The sequence below is a fragment of the Saccopteryx leptura genome, chromosome 5, assembly GCF_036850995.1.
Source record: "Saccopteryx leptura isolate mSacLep1 chromosome 5, mSacLep1_pri_phased_curated, whole genome shotgun sequence".
NCBI lineage: Eukaryota > Metazoa > Chordata > Mammalia > Chiroptera > Emballonuridae > Saccopteryx > Saccopteryx leptura.
The window spans coordinates 192,806,737-192,826,277 of NC_089507.1; the positions used below are offsets into that span (position 1 = coordinate 192,806,737).

The following is a 19,541-nucleotide window of genomic DNA, read 5'->3' on the forward strand; positions in this document are numbered from 1 at the left end:
TTTGTGTGGCAGCCCAGGTCTGCGGGCCAGGTTTTATGAATGCTGGAGGGTAGTTGAAGACTTGCGCACTCACCTGTGGGGAAATTAGCCATCATTGTGCTTTCAGGGCTGTGAGAAGGAAATTCTCAAAGGGAGGGTGGTGGAGCAGAACTTTCTGGCTCACTGAGAGTGTAAGAGTAATTTTATTATGCTTTTTATGATTAATTGACTTATTAATAGCATGTTAAAGAAGTTACTTGAGCTGGCTTCAAAGATAAAGGGGAATGTATACCTATATTATAGCTATATTGGCATAATTCACGGACCAGGACCAGATGTAGGAGGGCTGTAGGAAGGGAGGGAGGCTTGAACAGGAAGCCATCTTTCTTTTCTGATTTCTCTGGTCCCCCCCTCCCCCCCTCAGTCTCTGTGTGTATATGTGTCCCCTGCCCCCCCCCCTTTTACCCCATCCTGCAGACTGGCTCTCTGTGCTTCTCCTACGCATGTGGTATACTATGACCATCATGATCAGTATCCTCTCAGTTCCGGTGCAAGATTCCAGAGAAAGAGAATCTGATGGGTGCAATTTGGGTCCAGTCAGCTATGGTGGAGGTCCATCCTGAAGATGCGGGCAGTCCCCAAATACCATGCTGTCTTAGATTAGATCCTCAAGGATTCAAGAACTAGCTTACTTGGAAGGAAGCTGTAAAGACATAGACGCGCACCTCACTCTGTGGCTTCCAAGGCTAAATTATAAGAGATAACATAGTTTCACCCAGAGTGTCTTAGGATAGTCACTCTTAGAACCCAGCTGCCTTGCTGTGAGAAGCCCAAGGAGAGACATGAAGAGGCTATGTGTTGTTATTCAGCCAACAGCCAGCAAACACTGCCAGACCTGTGAGTAAGCAACTTCAGATGACGTCAGCCTCAAGCTGCCAAATCACTCCCTGCTGTTTCAGGCCGTAGATATTGCACTGTGGAGCAGAAACAAGATGTCCTCGTGGTGCCCTTTATATAAACTCCTGACCCACAAGACCTGTAACCATAACAAAATGATCGATGTTTTACGTGACTAAGCTTGGCACAGTTTGTGCTGCAACAACAGTAACTTGAATACTCAGGTATACACATGAATGTGGAAGGGCACAGGCGTTTTTGCCAGCAAATATTTTACAATAACCTTAAGGGGATGCCTGAATCCTCCCCCCTCCCCCAGCTTGTTTATTAAGATGATCTCAACCCCATGAATCTAATCCAGAGCTGGTCTTTCCTTCCTTTCCAATGCAATTCATCTTTCCCAATCAATTCATGTGGCCAGAGCTCAATGATCTAAAGATATCATGAAACCTTATAGAACCTGGAAGCAAGTCCTATTTAAAAGGTTGGACTTTTTTTAAATAGTATTTTTCTTAAAATTTGTTTTTGTAAAATGTGGTCAATGAAGTAACAAAGCAAAGGAATAGCCCCTTTGGCGGGAGTTGAGGGAGGAGGAGGACAGGGGCAGAACCAGATGACAAAGGTTGGCAGGGAGGTTGCAAATCATGATACTCATTCAGTAGAAAAAAAAAAATTTATTTTCACTTCTCTGAGGTTTTGCCGTCCTGAGATTATTGGTGATAATAAATTGGTTAGAATGGAGCCCTTTTTTGAGATAGTTTTCTGGTCTATTTTGCTAGGTTAAATCCACCTTTAATTCTGTCCACCCTTCAAAAATATCTGTTGACTCTGAGTTCAGGGAATAATTGTTTCCTGATCAAGTATTTTGTGAGGTCAGTGATATGGAGGAAGCTATTCATTCTTTCATTTTACTAATATTTGCATTGTCTCTATGGAAAGAAGAGACAATAAGGAGAGATGTCAGCTACTTACTTTTTTTTTTTACAGAGACAGAGAGTGAGTCAGAGAGAGGGATAGACAGGGACAGACAGACAGGAACGGAGAGAGATGAGAAGCATCAATCATCAGTTTTTCATTGAGCGTTGCAACACCTTAGTTGTTGATTGATTGCTTTCTCATATGTGCCTTGACTGCGGGCCTTCAGCAGACCAAGCAACCCCTTGCTGGAGCCAGCGACCTTGGGTTCAAGTTGGTGGGCTTTTTGCTCAAACCAGATGAGCCCGCGCTCAAGCTGGTGACCTCGGGGTCTCGAACCTGGGTCCTCTGCATCCCAGTCTGACGCTCTATCCACTGCGCCACTGCCTGGTCAGGCTGCTACTTACTCTTTTGAATGTCACTGTTTGTATGTTTGTTTGTTTGTTTTTTCCCAACTGAGAAGAGGGGAAATAGAGAGACAGAGTCCTGCATTCGACCTGAATGGGATCCACCAGCTACCCCCTGTCTAGGGCCAATGCCCATCTGGGGCCACACTTGCAACCAACCTATTTTTAGCACCTGAGGTAGAGGCTCCACAGAGCCATTCTCAGCACCTGGGACCGATGTGCTCGAACCAATCGAGTCTTGGCTGTGGGAGAGAAAGAGAAAGAGTGGGGGGGGGGGGGGGGAAGGGGAAAGATAGTAGATCAGAGGGTTGCTTCTCCTGTGTGCTCTGACTGGGAATTGAACCCAGGACATTCACATGATGGAAAGATACTCTGGCACTGGGCCAATCAGCCAGGGCAGAATGTCACTGCTTTTCTAATAGATAGCTCAAGAAAACCAAAGCTGGCATACATATATGGGCTAATAGAGACAGGCTGTGATTTTCATAACAGTTATTAACATTTGACTTCATTTAAAAGCACAACTTATGGAAAGAGGAGACTGAGAAAGAGGAAAAGAGATGACTGAAACCCTCTGACCTTCTCTAAACCACAGTATTGATGCTGTCCACATCTTCACTCAACCTTATATGGTGGACAGCAGTTTGCGAATACCTTTGTATTGTTTCACTACCTTTCCTCTCCCTGAGCTGCTGCTGCTGATAATCAGCAAGAAAAAGGTGACATCAGCCTGACCAGGCTGTGGCGCAGTGGATAGAGCATTGGACTGGGATGCAGAGGACCCAGGTTCGAGACCCCGAGGTCGCCAGCTTGGGCAAAAGCTCACCAGCTTGGACCCAAGGTTGCTGGCTTGAGCAAGGGGTTATTTGGTCTGCTGTAGCCACCCCCTCCCCGCAACAAGGCATATATGAGAAAGCAATCAATGAACAACTAAGGTGTCGCAACGCAAAACTGATGATTGATGCTTCTCATCTCTCTCCATTCCTGTCTGTCCCTATCTATCCCTCTTTCTGACTCTCTCTCTGTCTCTGTGGAAAAAAAAAAGAAAAAATAAAAAGGTGACATCCTTCTTGCTGATGACTAAGGACAGAAATAACCATCCTCATAACACACTGACATATCTAAGAATGTTTCAGGTTGTGTCTCATTGATTCTATCCCAAGCAGGGGTTGGAACTTCAGAATTATTAACTCATTTAGTTCTTGGTGCTGTTACTAAGGGTAGATGGTGCTATTACACCCCCATTTTAAAGATAAGGACACTGAGTCACGGGTAGATTGAGTAACCTGTTCAAGAACACAGTGAGTCGGAAAGTCAGGATTTGAATCCTGAACTCTAGCTCCAGAGTTTATGCATTTAGCCATTATATAATGGTGCTATTTTTTTTAATATCCCTCTTTATTTAAAAAAAAATTAACCCAAAACAATATTTTTAAGAAGTCAGATTTTTCTGGCACACTAGACTCACCTATCCACAAATTGATAGTTAGAAGCAATAATTCTAATCTTTTGCAGTTAATTTTGACCCAAACAACATTAGGACATATTGTTTTAGAGAGCCCATTCTTGGAAAGAACATGTTTATGACTAACAGACAGCAGGATCCAGTTTGCAGAACATTTTCCAGTGAAACAGTTGCTTTTCAGAATCTGTAAAGTCTTCTAAAACAAAACTTAGGAGAATGTTTATACCCAAAACATACAAAGGATGGGAAATGGCTAACTTCTCACAGTCATCTGAGGCACACTGGGAGGGCTTAACTACATAGTTACTAACGTACATTCTATCATCCCACCATATCTCTTTGAGTCTACAAATCATCATCTTTGCGGTTGTATATTTATTGCTAAGGCCAAATGGAGGTTTGAGAAAATTATAGGGAGTTCAGTTCATTGTTATTATCAACATTAGTTGAGTTGTCTATAACACTTCCCTTGAAAATCTCCACCATCACTTCACTACCCTCCTTCCCCTATGCATGTGCACGTGCGCACACACACACACACACACACACACACACACACACACACACACTGTGATAATTGGGATATATCATGGTTTCGATGTATTGCAGCTTTTTTCATTAAGAAATGGAGTCAGTTTTTTTGGTGACTTGAATCTGAACATGGCTATGCAACTTGTTCTGTCCAATGGGTTATTAACCAATGGGATGTTAACAACTTGAAAAATACATTATACTTGAGCTTACCTCCAGTGCTGGAAGCTCTTCTGCTATGATGTGAACAAGCTCAGGCTAGCTTGATGGATGATGAATGACATATGGCCACGTCATCTTGTCACCCCAGCTGATATCAAATCAAGTGCCAGACATGTGAGTGAACTGTCTTTTTCTCCTTCAACCCCAACCTGAAACCAATCAGCCTACCAACCACCAGGCAATTGAGTGAGACTCTTCTTGATAATCCAGCCCTAGCTTAGCAGGCCAGGCAGACAAAATACCCATTTTATCAGCAGAATTTTGAGCAAATGAAATGGTTTCTGTTTGAGATGGTTTATAAAATAGTAGAAATTAAATGATAGCCACCCTTACCTATCCACATGGTTACTTGGGATCCTGCTTTTTCCTACATGATTCTCCTCTTCCCCCTCCCTCCCTTTCCTCATTTAGTCACTGTTGATTGGCTCACAGATAGTGATTGACCCAAGCTTTCCCAATCAGATTTTATCCCTGGGATTTTTTTAAAGTGCACCTGAGAAAAAGAAGTATGTCATCTCCTTCCAATAGTAGAATTTGTAAGATGTGAAACTGGAAATTTGTTCACAGCTGTGTTTCTTACCAGGTAGACAAGCTAGCCTGTAATTAATAAGAATGAAGGTAGCACAGAGATGAAAGTAGAAATAAAAGATGAAAAGAAAATACTTATGTGGTATTTAAATCCTTAAACCTCATCCCTGATACTCCCACAGTTGGATGACTAACCTTTTCCATAAGTTTCATGAGCCAAAAAATGTCCACTTTTTCTCTAAGCAGTTTGAGTTAGGTTTCTATCACCAGCTCCCAAAAGAATCCTGATTAAATATGTCCTATTCACTTGCATATATAACTATTATTTATACAACAAACAGATCAATCATTATTGATAACAAATAGATCAATGACTATTTCCATCATTGTGTTCAGCAGGACATTATTTGTTTTGGTTATGGAAAAAAATCACCCCCAAATTAGCTGCTGAAAACAATCATTTTATTATCCCTCACAATTTGTTGTTTGACTTGGATAAGCTGAGTGGTTCTTCTGCTAGTTTCATTTTGGGACACTCATATGACTATATTCAGGTGACTGGAGTGAAGTCTTGGCTTCTCTCCACTGAGGAACCAATATTATGGGTTTAAAACCAGGGATAATCAACTAGGGTAATGCAGACAAGATTGGGAAATCTATGGCTTGGTAGACTCCCATTAGACTAGGCTATAGCAACACTATCAGTTTCACAGTCTATTCATTCATTCGTTCATCCATTCATTCATTCATTCAGGACTTCTGAAACCCAGCACTGCTGACATTTTAGGCCAGATAATTGAAGCCATCTAAAGGCTCAATTAGCTAGAACATCCAAAATGGCTCCTGTAGTGACATATTTGGCAAATCAGAGCTCCTCCACATGGCCTTTATCTCTACGTGGCAGCTTGTCATCCAGGGCCCGTCCACAGTTTCTCCCCTTCTAGCAGGTGGCTCAGAGCTCTGCTGCGCTAGTTCTCAGAGATTAAATTTCCTTAGCATCTAGGCTTGGAAGTCACACAGTATCAGTTCTTCTTCATTCTATTGGTCAAGCCAGACACCAGGTCATTCCATTTTCTAAGAGAGGGAATGAGACTCGACTTCTTGATTATAAGAGTAGCAAAGAAAATACAGCCATGTTAACCTACCAGCATAACTTTCTGATTTAACAGGTGTTATTTAAATTTTAGTTTCTTGGTGTGTCATATTTGGAGATTCAAAGAATAAGAAAATCTAAACTTTAAAAAATGTAAAAGGTCCATAAAAATAATTTTCCTGACAGCCTGGTATTTCCATGTACTGAATATGGGTTTTATTCTAGCACTGGCAGTTGCTTGAAAAGGTCATTCAGACCTTCTATGGAAAGTAACTTCCCCCAAAGAGTGAGTTATTTGTGTAATTATTACATGTTTAATGTTGGCCTCCCTCACTAGACTAAGAAATTTGAGAAAGTAAGTACTACATCCCATTGGCACATGGTGTCTCATGTGCCCCAAGGAATAGTATCTGCACATGGTAAATGTATCTTAAATATTTCTTAAACAAATGAATGTAGTTGTTCTTAACTAGAGGTTATTTTGCCCCTAGGGGACTATTGGAATGGTCTGGAGGTCTGGGGACATTTTTGGTTGTCACAACTAGATAGGATGTTGTTACTGGCATTTTGAAGGTAGCAGCCATGGGTGCTGCTAAAAATCCTACCGTGCATAAGACTTTCTTCTATAATAAAGAATCATCTGGCCTAAAAGGTCAGCAGTGCTGGGTTTCAGAAATCATGAATGAATGAATAGACTGTGAAACTGATAGTGTTGCTATAGCCTAGTCTATTGGGAGTCTACCAAGCCATAGATTTCCCAATCTTGTCTGCATTACTCTAGTTGATTATCCCTGGTTTTTAACCCGTAATATTGGTTCCACAGTGGAGAGAAGCCAAGACTAGAAGCCCATGCTTCCCCCTTACCAACCAGCTTCTCTAGGGGTCCTCACTGTCCTCCTGCTTCAGCTTCAGAGTGTAATCCTGAATTGGATGTGCAGATGACATGGTATTGATATCTGCCATTTGCCCCTCAAGGTCCAATCTTGACCTTTCTTTATTCTGTTCTGTGCCTTAGAAGGCTGGCCTTTGTGGACTGCTTCAATGGGCCCCCTCCCTCTGCCTTCCCTTTGGATTCAACCAGGAAGGCTGATGGCAGAAGGAGAGTAAGGCTGAAGATGTATTTTCCTGCATTCCTCTCTGCTGGTTGCCAACTGTTGGCAGTATTCTTCTGCTGAAAGTCAGAGCTTTTACCAAGAGGTTGCTTCTCTCTTTAACTGTAAGTGCTACTGCCTGTTGACCCTTCAGGCCTAGGGGTGTGAGTGGCTTACCACTCTTGCTAGCTTCATTTCGCTGCTCCATCCATTTTGGTTTTCCTTAACCTGCCCACATCTTCATAAATAGTCTATAAAATCTCCTTAGTTACCTAGCCCATTAGCATATGGCATTAGTTTCTTTCTGGGAAACAAACTGGGAGTGCTAAGACTACCTTATGCTTTACTTCGAGGAGGACATCTACAAAGACCTGTTGCCTTCTCTCATCTATCAGTTTTGATCATCTTGGACACCAACAACAACCCTAAGTAAGCTGACTGCACCATAATCCTTTGGATAGTGAAGAGTTTTTGGTGTTACTCCATGTTGAGTTGAATCCTACAGTCAATCCTTCTTTCTTTCCTTATTCCCCACTATTGCATCTCAGCATTCCATGCCCTAGGATTAACGAAAACTAGGTCCTCCCTTTTACCCAGGTGCATCATGCTACTGAAGCTGACAAACAATAAGTAAAGACCAGTTTCTTGCTGAGCTGTGACATGATGGCCCTGAATAACTCATCTTTTCTTGACCCTTTGCCCAGTTCTGAACTGGGCACCTGCCTGTTGTAATGAAATCCGCTGCAGCTTTCCCAGGGATGACTGTGAAACTGACCCTGCCTCTCTCTGCCGCATATAAATGATGTAACATGTGTTATAGTTACTTTCAAATTTGTTGTCCTTGCAGATCTCTAACATTACCAAATGCTTCGTATGACATCTTAGTAAGTTAGTCAGAGTAATCTAAGAGAAGAAAGAAAAAATAATAATTTCTATAGCTCTGTGTCTTATCTTGCTTTAGCAATCACTGCAGGAAAAATATCTCAAAATTTAGCAGCTTAAAACAATTTCATTCTGTTTGCAAATAGGTCAGGATTTCGGGTAGAGTGGAAGTGATTTGTTTCTGCTCTATGATGTCTGGAGTCTCAGCTGGGAAGATTCAAAGACTGGCGATGCCTTAGTAGCTGGGGCTGGGATTACCTGGAGCTCCATTCACTCACCTGTCAGACTTTTGAGCCTGGATGACTCAAAGCCTGCAATTGCCAACCAGGGGATTTCCACTGGGTCTCACTTTGTGCATATTTGGTACTCTCAGCAATGTCAGTGTCTTGTATGGTAGCTCAGGGCTCCAAGCAGGAATGTTTCAGCCAACAAGGCAGAAACTGCATGCCCTTTAATGAACCAGCCTCTCTGTATCTATGAGCTCTTTTGAGGGGATAGATTCACCCTATAAGTAACCTCATATAGTATTTCTCCTTCTGATTTGTTTTACTGAGCATAATGCCCTCAAGTTCCATTCATGTTGTCGCAAATGTCAGGATTTCTTTCTTTTTATGAACAAATAATATTCTCCTGTGTGTGTTTATGACATTTTTTAATTTATTCATCCACTGGGAGACACTTAAGTTGTTTCCATGTTTTAATTATTGTAAATAAACCTGCAATGAACATGGAGGGGCAAATACACCTTTGAGTCAGTTTTTCCATTTCCTTCAGATAAATACTTCAAAGTGAAATTGCTAGATCCTGGTAGTTTTAATTTTAACTTTTTTGAGGAACTTCTACACTGTTGTCCACGGTGGATGTACAAATTTACAATCCCTCTAACAGTGCATTAGGGTTCCTTTTCTCCACATCCTTGCCAATACTTGTTATTGCTTATTTTTTTATAACAGCCATTTTACCAGGTATGAGGTGGTATCTCATTGTGGTTTTGCTTTGCATTTCCCTGATGATTAGTGACTTTGAGCACCTTTTTAATATACCTGTTGGCTATCTGTATGTCCTCTTTGGGAAAATGTCTATTGAGACCTCTGCCCATTTTTTTTTTATTAAATTGTTTGGTTTTTTGTTATTTGATTGTATGAGTTCTTTATTCTGAATATTAACCCCTTATCAGATATATGATTTGCAAATATTTTCTCCCATTCAGTAGGTTGCCTTTTCATTTTGTTGATGGCTTCCTTGCTGTGCAGAAGCTTTTTAGCTTCCCTGAAGCTTCTTCATGATTGAAGAATAGAAATATCTGAATGGCAAGATTGATTATAAGGATAGAAGCCTGTAGCAGATTTAACCAACTAGTAATATTGAACTGCTTCTCATCCCAGAGGGCCAGGCACGTACACACCGTGAGGATTCTCCAAAGGTGATGGTATAAATATAGTCAGTTATCTATGATTGTAACAGGTGAGAAGAATTTGAGACGTTGAAACATAAAGGTAACATAGAAAAAATTAATTTTTTACAGTCTTTGTGGCATTCTCAGCACAGGAATTCTTTCTCTCCCTGCGAGAGAAAGCAGATCACATGGGGGAATTTGATGAGCTGTGCATCAATTCACTTCCCACACACACACAAAAAAATGAGTTTGTGGTAATATTTGACTATGTGGAAAATTATATTACTTTACATGATGTATCCAGTGGTGGGATTCAAATAATTTAACAACCAATTCTTTGCCCTAATGACCATTTTAAGTATAAAAAAATGATATATTGAAAGGTAGTTTATTATTTCATGCATTTAATACTTAAATAAGAATAATAAATACAAAACTAGATTATGTTATAAGAGTTTAAAAATACTAATGAAAAAATATTAAATAATACCTGACAAAAATAAACTGTTATTTTAGATATTTCCATATTGCTTCTTTGATTGGTATCCTCACAATTTTCTTCTCTTTTATCCAGGCATCATCAGCTGTGTGATTTATTCTTAACCATCTTTTCACTGTAGGAGTAGGATCCCATTTCTTTAGAGGTAGGCTGATTAGACTAATAGTCATTGTGTTTGATGTATTAGAAACAGTTAGGCAACTTTCTATTGGTTCATTGTGTCCTAGCTTCCTATTGGTTTCATCGTTCGTTAGCACACTCATAATATCTCGGGGGAATTTTGGGAGTAACACAAAGCTGAAATAAATGACAGCTTGTCACCCCCTGGTTGTTTGACACTTTTTCTCTTTACATTATATGTTTATTTACTGAAGTAACAAAGGCAAGGGAATTAAAATGTCATATTTCATCAAAGGTATAATGAGTTTTATGAAATGAATAAAAAAAATTACAAGCATAGTTCCATCAAATTTTTTTTCACCTATGGACGGAATGAACATTACTATGGGCACCTAGAAGGCCCTGCTGTGCAGATGAATATTAAAGAAGAGCAGGGAATGTAAATTTGTGATTTCCACATTGGTTGACTGCCCAGGCGCCCGCCTTAGACAGACCCTGATTACAAGTGCTATTTTATCAACCGGTTCACCAAACTCAACAAAAAAATTAGCTGTTGGTTTTGCTGAACTGGAGCGAACTGACTGAATCCCACCACTGGGTATATCCCTTTTGGATTATTTACACTTCCTTTCCTTGATATAAGAAATGAAAAAACTCTTCTAGGTTTTGCCATTGTATTCAATTTTGCTTTGTTTTTACTAGGCTACTCAATATACGATCAGTACATCTACAACAATATGGATAAATCTTACCAGTATCATACTGAGCAAAAAAGCCAGGCACAAGATGATGGCATACAGAATTATTTCATTTATATAGAATTGACAAACAGGCATAATTAGCCGATAGTGACAAAATTCATAACAGCCTTGGTTGTCACTCTCAAAAACTAACTTTCCAACAACCAACTTCCCAAGGAGAATATACTTTGACATTTCAAATCTGCCTTGTTTCAGAGGCTTTTTAGCAACAGGATTCAGCTCAGTGACACTCTGGGCTCCACAGGAAACTGAAGTCCAGCTTGTTGTCTCTGACATGCTTGGTGAATATGGTATTTGCTCTGGGACTCGATGCTTGCAGATATGGGTCTGTCTTCTGTTCCTGCCTCACCTCACCTCCAGGGCAGACCTATTTCCAGGGCCTCTCCCACTTTAGTCTACCCATGCTGCAGTACGAAATGGCACCAACCAGGAACCAGACTTTAACACTGCTACCACTGTACTCGCAACATAGGACAACCTGCAGGTCTGAATACCTGGGACCATAACTTTAGGTTCAAATCACTGATTATTCAAAATATCATCTTAGTTTGAATTTTCCCAAAGTAGACCTTGAAACAAAGTCTTGGGTGCAGATATTAATTAGGAGGTGGCTCTAGGAATCTCAGTGAGAGAAGAGGGTGAAAAGCCATGATGAGATAGATTAATAAACAGTCACAGCCTGACCTGTGGTGGCGCAGTGGATAGATAAAGTGTTGACCTAGAATGCTGAGGTCACCGGTTCAAGACCTTGGGCTTGCCCGGTCGGACATATACAAGAAGCAACTATTACAAGTTGGTGCTTCCCACTTCTCTCCCCTTTCTCTCTCTCTCTCTCTCCAAATCAATTTTAAAAAACCCAAGTTATAATTTAGGGCAACTTGGGCTTAATCCCACTGGGTACCTTCTGAGAAATGTGTAAAAGATGCCTCAGAAACATCACTCTGAAAGATGGGGAAGTTGGGGGCTTTGTGCACTGTTATGAAGTGATGTTTGTGTGCCCCCCCAAATTAATATATTGAGACCCTAACCTTGAGTGTGGTTGTATTTGGAGATTGGACCTTTAAGGAAGTAATGAAGGTTAAATGAAGTCATAAGGGTGGAGCCCTGATTTGATAAGATTAGTGTCATTATAAGCCCAGCCATTCAGAGCTCGCTGTCACACTCTCTTCTTCTCCCTCTGTGCACACTTCCTGAGAAAAGGCCATGTGAGGACATATCGAAAAGGTAAATGTCTGCAAGTCATAAAGAGAGTCCTAACCAGAAACTGAATTGGCTAGAACCTTGGTCTTAAACTTTAGCATTCAGAACTGTGAGAAACAAGTTTCTGTTTGTCTTAAGCTACACAGACTGTGGTGCTGTGTTAAGACAGCCCAAGCAGGCTAAGTCATGCACCACTATCTTTCACTCTCAGTGTTTGAGTGTTGCCCTCCAGGGCACTGAAGGTGGCCAGAAGTGAGAACTTGTGTCAGTACATACAGAACTTTCTTACTTGCCTGCAGGTGAACTCAGAGGTAAGCAAAGGGAATCTGACCAAGTCCTCACAGTGTTTACTATACCATTGTTTCACAGTTTACAAAAACAAAAACAAAAAACACTCTTGCATTGTAAATTGTGATAGATGTGACCAAATTGTTCTCTTAAAGGATTATATCAATTTACACTTCACTTACGATATCTGTTTCTCTATGACCTTTCTGACACAGTTTAATCAGACATTTTAATCTTGCCAACCGAAGAGGTAGAACATGGTGACTCATGATTTTTACTGGTAATTTCTTTTGAATAACTTCAATAGTGTGAGACAAAGGTGGGGGGAAGGAAGTTTTCCTGCTTCATTGGCAAACTTGGCTCGTACATCAATTCTTCACTAAGGACATTGATACACTAGCAACCTCAAAGGTTGCAATGTCTTTGGCCTGGCTGGGGAAGGAAGGAAATTCCTTTAAGTATAATGTAGTCCAGGTATCACTTGATCTTATTGTTAACTATGGTAACAATAACAGCAGCAACAGAGGCAGCAAAAGTAGTCTCAAAGCATCAAAGGCTTTGGAGCAGATTAAAGCCCAGGAAACCACAATGAGGGTGGAGTTAAGGGGAATAGTATATACTACATCAGGGGTCCCCAAACTTTTTACACAGGGGGCCAGTTCACTGTCCCTCAGACCGTTGGAGGGCTGGACTATAAAAAAAACTATGAACAAATTCCTATGCACACTGCACATGTCTTATTTTAAAGTAAAAAATCAAAACGGGAACAAATACAATATTTAAAATAAAGAACAAGTAAATTTAAATCAACAAACTGACCAATAATTTAATGGGAACTATGCTCCTCTCACTGACCACCAATGAAAGAGGTACCCTTCCAGAAGTGCGGCTGGGGACGGATAAATGGCCTCAGGGGGTCGCATGTGGCCCACGGGCCGTAGTTTGGGGACCCCTGTACTACATGGTAGCTATGGTTTTGAGCTAACCTAAGTTACCCCTTCCCATTCCCAGAAGAGGTGGGGTCAGAGACGGTGAAAAGCCATGTGTGCTATTGTAGTGTTTTTGTATTTTTATCTCCATATTAGGTCCACTATTATCTCGCTGGGCTTCAGAAAAGACATTATACCCATCTGTCTCCAGAAGAGAGAAAAACCATAACATTCAAGCAGTTGAAAACATTATTTGCTGTCACCTTCATTATTTCTATAGATGAAGCACAGATGGGTGGACTGTTTGGAATGCTGGAGAGAAGTCACAAGGCCATGCTGGCCCTTTGGGGAGAGCTGACACCAGATATCAGTGGCATTCTGAGCCTGCTGCCTGCTTATTCCTGGAAGTCTCCGCAGGGCTGCCAGCCAGAGGTATCTTCTTCTCTCCGTTCTCCCCTCTCTGATGCAGAGTCTTTGTTCCATGCTGATCACATTACTGGGGTGTTCTATTTTAAGTTAACCTTGAATGACTTGAGTTCTTTTACTAATACAGAACTGAATAACTGGTTTGCTTACAGCAGGCCTGCTGATTTATTTGCTCCATCAATGGGGCAGACTGTCAAAAGGACACCGATGGCATATGATGGGAAAGTCAAAAAGACCCCCTGTGTTTTCAGAAAAAGCAGTTCTGTCCCATCCAATGCATCACAGATGCCCATGCTCCCCCAAATTTGCATGTGCTGTAGTTAAAAATGACTGCACATTTCCTTTTCCAAGTTACTGGGTTGATTCCAGGCAAATATCACCTGACTGCGAGGAGCTGCTATAAAGAAAGGCAAGGGCCTCTCTTGCAGCTCACCCACATGAGGGAGGAGATTTCTCTGGTTCCCAAGCCTTCCAGAGCTTCCCTCAACAGTGTTGGGACAAGTGCCTTCCCAATCCTCCCTCCCTCTGCCTTTTTACTCTGTGCATAGGAAGTGATCCACTTGTCCACAGACTTACCCAAGACTCTCAGATACAGATTATTAACACTGTAAAGAAAGGAATAAAGGCTTATTAACTTTTTATAAGACTCAGGCCTTAGGCAAGATTAAGGCTCTTAATATTTCTCCTGTAGATTATTGCATCACTTTCCTCCCTGTCACTTTACCTGTCTGCTTTTTATGGCTGTAAAGCTCCCAGCTTTATTGATTTTTGGTTCTCCAAATCCCAGGTGCGTCCAGATACAAAGAAGGCATTTAGTGCTTACTGAATGGGATGACAAGTTGACTGATTTTATACAACCACACCTGAGGACGTCCAGTTCCTCCTTCATCGTGGTTGAACCCTTCCAGGATGGAGGTGAATGGCCGGCACAGAGCCTGAGCGAGCTCAGCGATCTCTTGTCCACTATCAGTGAAGATGACGCTGTGCAACCGGAGCCTCCCCAGCCGGAGCCTCAATGCCCCACCCGCTTCCCCAGGACGCTGGGCCACCAGCCCTACTTTAGTGACTTCACTCCCCACATGCTTAGTCATTGTGGTGCAATTTAATAAGATTTATTTCTTATGCTTTGATGGAGATGTTTAAAAAAAAAAAAAGGCATAGCAATACCCACACCTCTCTGCAGTTCAGTTCACAACTGCACGGAAGAGTTCAACCCCAAAAACCACATGACACTGCATCTGAGTCCTGGTCCACTTCCAGCATTCCTGCCTCCACGAGTAAACCTGTTCCGAAGCAGTAAAAACACTTTCTAGGCCCTGGCCGGTTGGCTCAGTGGTAGAGCGTCAGCCTGGTGTGCAGAAGTCCCAGGTTCGATTCCCGGCCAGGGCACATAGGAGAGGTGCCCATCTGCTTCTCCACCCCTCCCCCTCTCCTTCCTCTCTATCTCTCTCTTCCCCTCCCGCAGCCAAGGCTCCATTGGAGCAAAGATGGCCCGGGCGCTGGGGATGGCTCCTTGGCCACTGCCCCAGGCGCTAGAGTGGCTCTGGTCGCGACAGAGCGACGTCCCAGATGGGCAGAGCATCGCCCCCTGGTGGGCGTGCTGGGAGGATCCCGGTCGGGCGCATGCGGGAGTCTGACTGCCTCCCCGATTCCAGCTTCAGAAAAATACAAATAAATAAATAACACTTTCTAAACTCTCTTCGAGGAGGGAGTCTTGACTTGGGGCGGTGAACGCACAGTGCGGCGTACAAAGGCTGTATTATGGAATGGTGCACCCAATACACACATAAATTTATTGACCAATGTCGCCTCAATAAATTCAGTTTTTAAAAAGATTAAATAAAACTCTCTTAGAACAAGAGGTACAAGCATAACAAAGACAGGAGAACAAAACGATGGAATGAGGAAATCTGAAAGTGAGAAAGTCCCACAGAGAAAGGGATTTATCTGGAATCGAAAGGGGAAGGGAGCACGTGCCTTCTTAAATCCAGCATCAGAAAATGTCTTTTAAAATCCAGAACTAAGTTGACGGAAGACAAGTGGACTTTGGGTGATGGGAATGCAGCATAATCAAATGTCAAAATAACGTAGAGATGTTTTCTCTGAACATATGTACCCTGATTTATCAATGTCACCTTATTAAAATTAATTTTAAAAATAAAATAAAACACTTATACCAATAAAAAAAGAATCCAGAACTACAGCCTGACCTGTGGTGGCACAGTGGAAGAAGTGTCGACTTGGAATGCTGAGGTTGCTGGTTCGAAAGCCTGGGTTTGCCTGGTCAAGGCACATATGGGAGTTGATGCTTCCTGCTCCTCCCTTCTCTCTCTCTCTCTCTCTCTCTCTTTCTCTCTCTCTCTCCTCTCTTAAGAATCTTTTTCTTTTTTTTTTTTTTACAGAGACAGAGACAGAGTCAGAGAGAGGAATAGACAGGGACAGACAGATAGGAACGGAGAGATGAGAAGCATCAATCATTAGTTTTTCATTGCGCATTGCGACACCTTAGTTGCTCATTGATTGCTTTCTCATATGTGCCTTGACCGTGGGCCTTCAGCAGACTGAGTAACCCCTTGCTCAAGCCAGCGACCTTGGGTCCAAGCTGGTGAGCTTTTGCTCAAACCAGATGAGCCTGCACTCAAGCTGGCGACCCCGGAGTCTCGAACCTGGGTTCCCTGCATCCCAGTCTGACGGTCTATCCACTGCACCACCGCCTGGTCAGGCTCTCTCTTCTCTCTTAAATAAAAATAAATGAATAAAATAAAATCCAGAACTACAGAAAGGATTATTCATCTGTGATTTGGGAAAGTCACAATGAGAAGAGTGGAGGGTTTTGAGTTTAGAATCCAGGGCTCTCTGGTACAATTGGGACTAGTTCGGAGATGTGTATAGATAAGGTCATGATTTCTCAACTGGCCATACAAATGCTTCCTGGCTGAGTGACCTTAGGTGATTTATTAATACTTTACCTTCCTGTGCTGCTGTTTTCCCATCTACGTACATCATAGAGTTGTGAGGATAAATGCACTGTCGATTGAGCGGACATAAATCAGGAAGCTTTGCTAAAATTTAGAATGGCAGTTTTAATTAAGGTCTTAGGATTTGCAAATCTGAAACACTACCTGGAAACACCCAGAGTGTTCCAAAGTAAAAAGTTGAGAGTTTTTACAGTAAAAAGTATATTCTTCTCTAAAAATCATTTTTTTAAAAAAAAATTTATATATTAATTTTAGAGGAAGTGAAAAGGAGAAAGAGACAGAGACAGAATCATTGATCTGTTCTTGTATGTACCCTGACCCAAGATTGAGCCTGCAATCTTTGCGTGCTGGGTTGATGCTCTGAGTTATTCAGCCAGGGCTAAAAGTATATTCTTGAGGCAAATCAGCCCTGCAGTCTTAGCTTCTGAATTGTTCCAGGATGATAATCTTCCAGATGTCCAGTGGTCTGTGTAATGGATGCCAAGTGATCTGGAAAATGAATGTCAGGTGGTCTAGGTACGTGAACATTCTTTCCTAAGTTCCTCAGAAGATTAGCTTAAAATTTACATATATATCTTCTGACATTGAGGCACAACTGAACAGTTCAAAAGTTTAAGTCCTCAAGCTAGTTAAAATAAAAATTCATTCCTTATGTTTCAGGCCATTTGGTATGAACCAGTTTCGTCAGCTTGACTATATCAACTATTTGAAGTCAACTTAGCTATACTGAGTTCTATTTTGTTTTATTCACTCATTCCTCAGAATCAAAATCACATAAAACAGGATAAACAGATAAATTGGTGAACAGATTACAGTAGAAAAATATTAATCCTGTATGCACACAGGAACCAACAAAGGAAGTAGCTGGCTTACCATCTGACCAGGATCCGAGGCAGCGGATTAAACAGAAGAGTGTTGTTGGGGACTCAGGCGACAAAGCTGCAGCACACAGGGTCATTGCAAAGACAGCTTTTCAGAGCATCTGCTCTAGTACAACTGTGTCCAAAGGACACACAGGTTGACATAATCACCAGACCTCATACCAGAGTCATTCAGAATATTCATTCATATATGAACTTCTTAAGAACTTTCAGATCAGTAGTTTTGCCTTAAAGACTCCTCCCATAATGCCCTGAAAAGAAAGTCCAGTAGCTGTAGTTAAACGCAACTCTTCCCATTTCTAGGGAAAGCTGAAGGTCACCAAAGATGAGGGTGGGATGGGAACGCCTTTGAGAGACCAAGGATGGGGGCACCAGCATAGGGTGAAATGGGCACTCTAGTGCCTTGTCGGGATCCCCTCTTCAGGACCATGACACTCATCCCCTCAGCTGCCAGGAAGGTTGGCCTCTAGTGGCTGCCTTGACCAAGGCTACATGTCCTTCCTGGGAGTAGCCTGTGTCCAGAGAGCAGTTGCTTTAATACAGGACAACTCTGAGGGGCCACCACAGTGCCAGAAACCCCAGTGGGATTAGTTAAGGTTTATGTAGTGACAGCGTCACAGGTCAACTTCCTGCTTGCTGACATTGGGAAGAGGGCTGCCAGGGGCGTTCAGAGTGCTGGCCCTCATTCTCAGTGTGCTGCCCGCGCCCGGGGGAGAGGGCACGCTTTCACAAGAGAATGGCCACATGCCACAGGGCGATGGGATCAGTCTGCTTGAAGCCTGCGTCCTCGCCGTCTGCTTGATCTCCCTCTGGTACATAGATTAAATGATGTCCACATTAGCAAGCAATGTATGACCCTCCCCGCCAAAGTCACCAGGCACTTGTTGTGTCTACGACCAGGCCCTGGTGTCTTCCTTTGGGTTCATGCCTACTGCCTTGTGGGCCTTGGAGCACAGTCCTTCTGGAGTCCACCGTCCTCATGTTTCCCTTGGCACCTAAATGAATTCTCAGCACTACTGCCAGAATTTCAATAAACAACCCTGACCTCAGCCTGAACTGAAAGGAAAAAAAAAAAAAAAAGACAACCTCAAATAACCTTTTCTCCTCACTTTCGGTACCCAGATGTTTTTAGCACATGGCCCACTAGGACTGCATCTTAAGATAATTATATTTATATTTCCTACGCACATATCTGAAGCTAGAAGCTCCTAATCTGCCGAGAAGAACATGTCCGGGACAGTCATTTATGATAGGTGCAGACAGACGTCATTAGCGGCAGGTGTCCTGTGTGGCCTGGGCACCAACCAACCAAATGGATGCCAGCCAGTCAGAACAGACTCCTGTGAACAAGCTGTACTGGTTTGTACTGGCAGAGGTCTGCTCTGGGGACACCGGCATTATTAACTCGCTAGCAAATATCAGTGGTAAGTGCTGGTTTAGTTGGGTTCCCCTCAAAAGTAAAAATCTGAGAGGAAGACATGGGTGTAGTGGTCTATTCGATAAGCGATCCCAAGAGGCAGAAGGAAGGGAATGGGAAGAACAAGACACATTCACAGGTGTATGAATGTGCTGCTTACCACTGTGGGGGACTGAGGATGGAGGCTGTGGCATTTTATCATTGCTCCCATCCTCCATTAGATGAATATGACTCTCAAGGGGTATTAACTTCCTTGTATTATACTTTCAAATGATCTGCATTTGACTAAGAGATCTATCTTCCACTGCCTTACAGGAAGCAGATAGCTGTTTCCATGGATGCTTTCTGAAGGACGCTGGCAAAGTGTACAGCCTGACCACCAAAGGTGCACTGCAGTCAGGTGCACTGAGCTGATGTGAGATAGCATATCACAAATTTCTGCTTAATAACCACAGAAATAAAAGGCACCTAGATGGGTGCACACACTCTCTTAAACCTTAAATTACGGTAGAGGCCGTGTGTTTTGTCCACCCAGCATGTCTTCCTTTGGGGAAACACCTTTCTCTTCATCTCATTTTAATTGTGTTTGTTCTATGTGGTATGTGGACTAATCTAGCCCCACAAAGATGTCACAGT

General features: G+C 42.3%; 1 protein-coding gene and 1 long non-coding RNA gene across 11 annotated transcripts in view; one reads left to right on the top strand and one right to left on the bottom strand.

Annotated features, from left to right (window-relative positions):
* The window catches only part of SHLD1 (shieldin complex subunit 1), a 130,108-nt gene extending 111,800 nt beyond the window's left edge, over positions 1 to 18,308 (bottom strand). For 3 of the 10 annotated variants that reach the window (XR_010751739.1, XR_010751738.1, XR_010751737.1), the window contains exon 1: positions 17,481 to 18,306. The gene's annotated coding sequence lies outside the window, so the exon portion shown is untranslated. Of the gene's footprint in view, positions 1 to 17,480 lie in introns of all 10 variants that reach the window. The other 7 variants (XM_066387228.1, XM_066387227.1, XM_066387233.1 and 4 more) reach the window with 4 other exon arrangements.
* LOC136406909 (uncharacterized) lies at positions 56 to 15,115 on the top strand. The gene is made up of 3 exons (XR_010751740.1): positions 56 to 170; positions 13,484 to 13,635; positions 14,417 to 15,115. It is a non-coding gene; the product is annotated as an uncharacterized lncRNA (long non-coding RNA).
* Positions 18,309 to 19,541: the final 1,233 nt, after the last annotated feature.